Source organism: Crocuta crocuta, unplaced genomic scaffold, assembly GCF_008692635.1.
Source record: "Crocuta crocuta isolate KB4526 unplaced genomic scaffold, BGI_CrCroc_1.0 scaffold405, whole genome shotgun sequence".
Taxonomy (NCBI): domain Eukaryota; kingdom Metazoa; phylum Chordata; class Mammalia; order Carnivora; family Hyaenidae; genus Crocuta; species Crocuta crocuta.
This window is the reverse complement of record NW_027531506.1, coordinates 365,198-372,576: the sequence shown is the minus strand read 5'-3', so window position 1 is coordinate 372,576 and position 7,379 is coordinate 365,198. Positions and strand designations below refer to the sequence as shown.

Below are 7,379 nucleotides of genomic sequence, written 5' to 3'. Positions count from 1 at the left end.
CACCCAAAATGTTGTGTAGATCTCTTTAAGAGATATCAACTGAAATTGACATTAATCATGTCCTCAGAGCACTGACAATATTGTAAAAGAAATAGAAAGTTTACAAAAGGAGGGAAATACAACAAGAGAGATAGAGAAAATCACCAATGGCATTCACAATGGGAAACAACCATTCCGGCTGAGGATACAATGAGCAGAGTCAGGACAAGGACCTTTTCATTATAAAGAATGCAATACTTTTTAACTACCCTAGAAGGAATCTCAGTATCAAAATTGGTACTATGTGTTCTTGCGTTTAATGAAAGATAATGCATTCATCTAATGATCAACCCATAAATTAGGATCCGATCCATTAAGGAGTGACTTTTGTAAAGACCTCCAGAGGGAATCCTGATGATGTCCCATAAGGACATTTCCTGACGAATGCTTCAGGGATGAATCATCCAGAGTTAGACATCCAGGAATAAATCGTCCTACTCTCGGGACCTTCCAGGAGGCTAGGAAATCACAATCCCTCCACAGGTAAGTCTGAAAATCAAGAACTCCTAATATTGTTTGATTTCTTACTAGTTTCTCTTTTGGACATAAAATTGAATTGGTAGTGATTATAAGAATTGACACATTAAGACAAAACCATAGGCAGGCAGACTCCGACTCTTTCAGACAAAGACAGCAGGTGTCTTATAATGTATTAGGAGGTCAGACCTTGGAACCATCTTGAAATAGGTTACAGATTCATTTCATAATACAACTAAGATTTAAAATAGGGTTACATGTTGAGCTTCTGCCAGTTCTTGGAATTCAAAAAGTCCATATATCACGCTTCCCTTTTAACATTTCCTCCTCCAAGAATAGAGCTAGGAATTCGCACAAGAAACTGTACTTTCACTCCATATACCTTTAAAGATTTAATATACTTTTTATTAAGAGAGAATTTTAAAAGGATTTGAGTAAATGAGTATAAGGTTAAGGGTGAGGAAAAAAACATAAATGTGAACATCTCCCCTTATTCATTTGAGGGAGCTTCTCATAGATTTACCCAATTCAAGTTTGCACTGAATTACAATGGCATTGCTGTAACCAAAATGATCAAAATAGATTTACACTGTTTTGTTCAAGGGAAATATACTTTTCTTTACTGTAATATATATATATATATTACATATACATATACATTACATATATAATATATTACATACATATAATATATTATATGTATATATATATGAACATATATATATATGTTCATCTGTCAGGACTGACCAGCCAACCCGGACTGCAATCCCATCCTTTCTGTGGTGTTTCTCGTGATTTACATCATCACCCTGAAAGGGAACATTGGATTGATTGCATTAATCAGGCTCACTCCATGGCTGCACACCCCCATGTACTTTTTCCTCACCCATTAGCATGTTTGGATATCTTATTCTACTAATGCCTCTCCTCAGATGCTTGGTAATTTCCTATCAGAGAAGAAAACCATTTCCTACATGGGGTGTCTAGCCCAGTGTTTTATTTTTGTGACTCTACTCCTTACAGAGTATTACATGCTGGGCACCATGGTCTATGACAGGTACATGGCCATCAGTCATCCCCTACACTACAACAGCAGAATGTCCAGGCCCCTTGGCTTCTGCCTCATCACTGTCCCCTACCTCTGGGGTTCTATAGTGGGCACAATGCAAGGTGATATTGACCTCTCACTTGTCCTTTTGTGGACCCAACATCATCAACCATTTCTACTGTGCTGACCCACCCCTCCTGATGCTGACATGTTCAGACACTTACATAAAGCAGACAGCCTTGTTTGTGTCCACAGGGATTAACCTCACAGTGTCCCTACTCATCATCCTTGTCTCCTACATTTTCATTTTCATCACAATTATGAGGATCCCTTCCAGCAAAGGCCAGTGTAAAGCCTTCTCCACCTGTGGCTCCCCACTGACCATTGTTGCCATGTTTTATGGGTCCCTATTCTGTATGTATCTGAGACCAGCCAATGAGCAGTCTGTTGAACAAGGGAAAATTGTGGCAGTGGTTTGTATCTTTGTGAGTCCCATGGTCAATCCATTTATCTACAGCCTGAGGAACAAAGATGTGAAGCAGGCTTTGAGAACACTATGTAGGAGAAACCTTGGTAGAGTGGAGAAAACGTCTATTTTGACAGTTTTCCAATAAAAAAAAACTCAAAATCAATCAAAAAGCAACCTTTGTTGGTTGTACCCGAGTGCAATTCTCTGGAGCACCACTGACATTGATTATATATACACAGCTTCTGACCAAGTGAAAATCCTAATGGCAACCATGAATAGGACATTTTAGAAATGGTGACAGATGGGAAACACAACAGGAGAAGTCAGCTGCTTACAATTAAGCAGGGTCACCTGTGTAGTCTCATTCAAGAACCCTCTTCCACTTCCTCAGTCTGCAGAGAAATCCTTCCTTTCAGCTCATAGGTCAACAATATTGACCATCACTGAGCTATTCTTATTAGCAAAGTGCAAAGCTTTGCATTATGTTTCCTCAATATGAAAATAATTTACATTCGTTTGATATATTGCATAGTGTCCTTTAATGAAAGCTCTAATTCTGGATAATTGTTTCAATACATTTTTGATGCATTCTTATGTCTACTTATCCGGAGTAGAAAACCATCTGTGTTTTATTATTTTCACAAAGAATCTGATATTTTGTATTTTAATTACCCAATACATTTGTTTTCATTCATTTTCCTTAATCCAAGCAGATATCTATATGAATGGGAGAAACCCATTCTGAATATAGGAATTTCATGGCTTTCATCAGAGGTTTTTACGATTTTGTTCCTTTGTTATTGACAATTATTTGGTCTGTAATTCTACATATTACCTTTCTGTTCCTGTCTACCCACAAACTATTTTTAAAATAATGGCTATTGTAAGCATGGAAATTTGGGTTTAGTATTTTGCAACTACCTTGTAGCATAGCCATATTCCAGATTGCTTCGTACTTTTTGAACTTGGTCTTTACTTAAGTGAATTAATATAGCTTACTATTGATATGACACATTTAATACATCTTTTCCTTTTAATATTTCAGCAGTTTTTATTTTTCTCTCCTTAAGAAAACCTTTATCCATAGAAGTTTCAGCTTCTGATCACTTATTACATGAAGATAGTTTGCTGCAGTTTTAATCTTACCTGTTATTTCTTTCCTTCTTTATGGATCTATATGGATGTGTATAATAACCATGAGCAAATGGGAACTCAAGTTTTCCTACATCCTCAAAACCATTGTGTGCTCATTTCATTGTGTGTATGTGTGAATATAGTAGATATAAAGTTATCCCAGATAACACTGATCCATCAGATACAATTTATTAGGACAGAAATTTGTTTTTCTTCATCTCCATGACACAGTATTTCTAGCTGCTGCGATGATGTTCCAGCACAAGAAGCATTTTTCACTTGGTAGAACTTTCCTTTGGTTGGTATACTTTTAAGTATCAAAGAAAAAAATTATTTTCCTGATTAAAACTATGCAGATAAAGATATTTATATTTTCTTTCCCCAAACCTCACCCCTAAAAAAGACATAAGTATAGTTTGTTCAAATTAATGGGAAGCGCAGTATATTTTTTAATTTATGTACAGTAAGCATTCAATGTTACATTAATGTCAGGTGTATAGCATAGAGAGTCACCATCTGTACACGTCACTTTGTGCCCACCATCAGTGTAGCTAACCACCTGTCACCATACAATGCTAATACAATGTCATTGACAATATTCCCTACATGCGCCTTTTATTCCAAAGACTTATTCATTCCATAACCAAAAGCCTTTATATCTCACTGCCCTTCACTTATTTTGTCCATCTCCCTGCCATCATCTTCTCAGACAACCATTAACTTGTTCTCTGTTTTTACAGGTCTTTTGTTTGTTTGTTTATTCAGTTGTTTTATTTTTGAGATAATCATATGTTGTTTGTCTTTCTCAGTCTGACTTTCTTCACTTAGCATAATACCTTCTAGATTTATCCATGCTGTCTCTAAGGGCATGATCTTTGCCCTTTTTATGGCTACAGAATATTTCATTTTGTGTGTGTGTGTGTGTGTGTGTGTGTGTATACATATGTTACTTATCTAATCATCTATTGATGGGGATTTACATTTCTGAAACATAGTATTTTTAAGGGGAAAGATAAGAGGAACTTGAATTAAAAGGAACCTGAATGACCATCTAGTTCAATTACTATTAAGAGGCATTTTGGAGCCCTTGTTTTTCCCACTTTCCTGTTTCAAATCTAACATTAATAAATAAAGATCTTCTAATTTGATATCTTAGATTAGGGACTGTACTTGTAACACACAGCTGTTGTTTTCCATTTTTTGTTTTTTGGGTTTTTATTGTTTTTTTTGTTTTTTTGTTTTTTGTTTTTGCTTATACTAGAAATAGTTATCATGGAAAAATTAGTACATAGACATAAAGAACAAATTTTACTTTTCCTTAGTCTTAGTGTTTAACAAGTATAGAGTAACATAAATATTATTGTACCCTCATAAAATGCTCTGTAAAATAATTTTCCTTTTCCTTAATTGGGCCCTTTGTTATTTCAATCTCTGGCATCTGCTCATGCCTAATGGGCTATGAAATGCAAGCTGTCCTCACCGGGCACACCGCTGTGACAGATAAGAAGCAGGGCAAATTTGCCTTTTCCATAAGTTTCAATGAACAGGGTACCATGCAGAATGAGGGTGGCCTGTATTTCATAGACTTCTTGTTGCCTTATTCCCAATTACAAAAGAAACATCACTATGAAAATACTATCCAAAATGTCTTTTTATGCCTTCAGCACATTCTTAAAATTGGAAGAGCTGAATAAAAGTGGACAAACATTTTTAGTACTCCTGAAAATATAATGTTAAGTTGATTTTCAGAAAAACTGTGTATTACTACTTTTCCTGACACTAATAATATTTGAAAGTACTAGTCCTTTTGAACTCTCTGAACTGATACACAAAAGAGTATCCTTTTTTAATGTTTTTTTTTAATTTTTAATTTTTGAAAGAGAGAATACAAGCAGGGGAGGGGTGAAGAGAGAGAGGGAGGCAGAGAATTTGAAGCAGTCTCCAGGCTCCAAGCTGTCAGCACAGAGCCTGATGCAGGGCTTGAACCCACAAACTGTGAGATCATGACCTGAGCCAAATTTGGTTGCTTAATCAACTGAGCTACCCAGGCACCCCCACAAAAAAAGTAACTTATTCCATGTTTTTATTGCCAAACTTGTTACTCATCCATTTTTAGCATGCTTAAATTTATCAAATTTCCATTCACAGCTTGCAGCATTTATTTATATGTTGGAGGTTAGTGCTTCAACTGATTTCTAGGAACTTATCAAACCTTAACACTTTTACCACTTTATCCTATTGTTGAGTGCTACTTATCTTATTTTTTTAGGTTTATGTATTTATTTATTTTGAGAGAGAGATACTGTGAGTGGGAGAGGGGCAGAGAGAGAGAGAGAGAGAGGGAATCCCAAGCAGGGTCTGAACTGCCAGCACAAAACTAAATGTGGTGCTCGAACTCAAAAAGCTGTTAAATCATGACCTGAGCCGAAACCAAGAGTCAGATACTTAGCCAACTAAGCGACCTAGACACCCAGAGTGCTGCTTATTTTAGATATTTTATAGTCAAAACAGAGTAACTTCCTATTGTGAATTTTTCCCATTACTATTAAGCTTAGAAACATTTTTTTGACTGTTGAAATTTTCAGTACTTATTATAATTGTAAACAACACAGATTTTTTTTTTCAGTGATTGAAGGACTCAGTCGAGGGTTAGGTGTGAGCATGTCAGTTCTTTGGGGGGAATAATTGTTGACAAAAGAAAAATTCAACTATGGATAAGAATCTGTGTTTAAATATCTGTTGAAAAATATGCAGCATTTTGGGCACGGGCACAGTACAAAAATTAAGGTTTTTGTAAAAGTGTTAATTAATGAACAATGTTTACATATAAAACCATGTTCTTACTCCTTATTTATAGGCCGCCAGCATATCTCTGTCTTTCTGGCAAACACACACATGCACACACACACACACACACACACAAACACAAAGACAAAAAACTAAACTTACTCATATCCTTTCATTCCTACGCAGAACTCTCTATGCCGTAATCCCATACATTTTCCAATCAGGAGTGAGGTCCAAGCTATGACACTACTATTCACCAAGACATGTTTACTCATTATTCAAATAATTTACAGGAGATAGGTCTTCTGTGCATAGCCACATTTGATTTTTATGTATACGTTTTCATGTATTTCATGAGTGAAACCATTTCATGCATAAATGCTGGGTTAAAAATATTGGATAGCTAAAAGCATCTGATTTACATTTCCTACAAAAACTTTTAGAAGGAAAAATAATAAAGATGAAATTTTTTTACCAGTAATATGAACATATTTTATATTTATATTAATTGTAAGAATTTAAGATACATCTAGATGGTGAACAAAGAAGAAATAAACAGAAATATTTTCATCTAATTATACAATAAAGATAACATCACAGATTTGGGAGATAATAAAGGAAATGAGTTAACATCTATATGTGCCTAAAAAATACTCATTTTAGACCCAAAGACATCTGTAGATTGAAAGTGAGGGGATGAAGAAACATTTATCATGGAAATGGACATCAAATAAAGTCATAGTAGCAACATTTTTATCAGATAAACTAGATTTTAAGCCAAAAATGTAACAAGAGATGACTGGCACTATATTATAATATTATTTTAATATTATAACAAAGGGGACTGTCAAACAAGAAGTTCTAACGTTTGTAAATACTTATGCTCCCAAATATGTCAATTAATAACAAACATAAAGGAACTCATTGATAATAATGCAATAATAGTAGGGGATTTTAACACCACATTTATGTCAATGGATAGATTAGCTAAGCAGAAAGTCAACAAAGAAGCCATGGCTTTGGAAGACACACTGGACCAGATGGACTTAACAGATATATTAAGAACATTTCATCATAAAGCCACAGAATACATATTCTTTTCAAGTACACATGAGATATTCTCCAGCACAAGTCACAAACTAGTTCACAAATCAAGCCTCAGCAAAGAAAAAAGATTATGATCATACCATTTATATTTTCTGACCACAACAGTATGAACCTTGAAGTCAACCACAAGGAAAAATTTGGAAGACCACAAATACATGGAGGTTAGACAACATACTACTAATGAATCAATGGGTCAACCAGGAAATTAAAAAAGAAATGAAAAATGAAAAACATGGAAACAAGTACAAATGAAAACATGACATTCCAAAATCATGGGATGCAGCAAAAGCTGTCAAAAGAGGGAAGTGTATAGCAATA

General features: G+C 34.9%; 1 pseudogene; it reads left to right on the top strand.

Moving 5' to 3' along the window:
* Positions 1-1,225: 1,225 nt before the first annotated feature.
* LOC144238513 (olfactory receptor 5M5-like) lies at positions 1,226-2,178 on the top strand (annotated as a pseudogene).
* Positions 2,179-7,379: the final 5,201 nt, after the last annotated feature.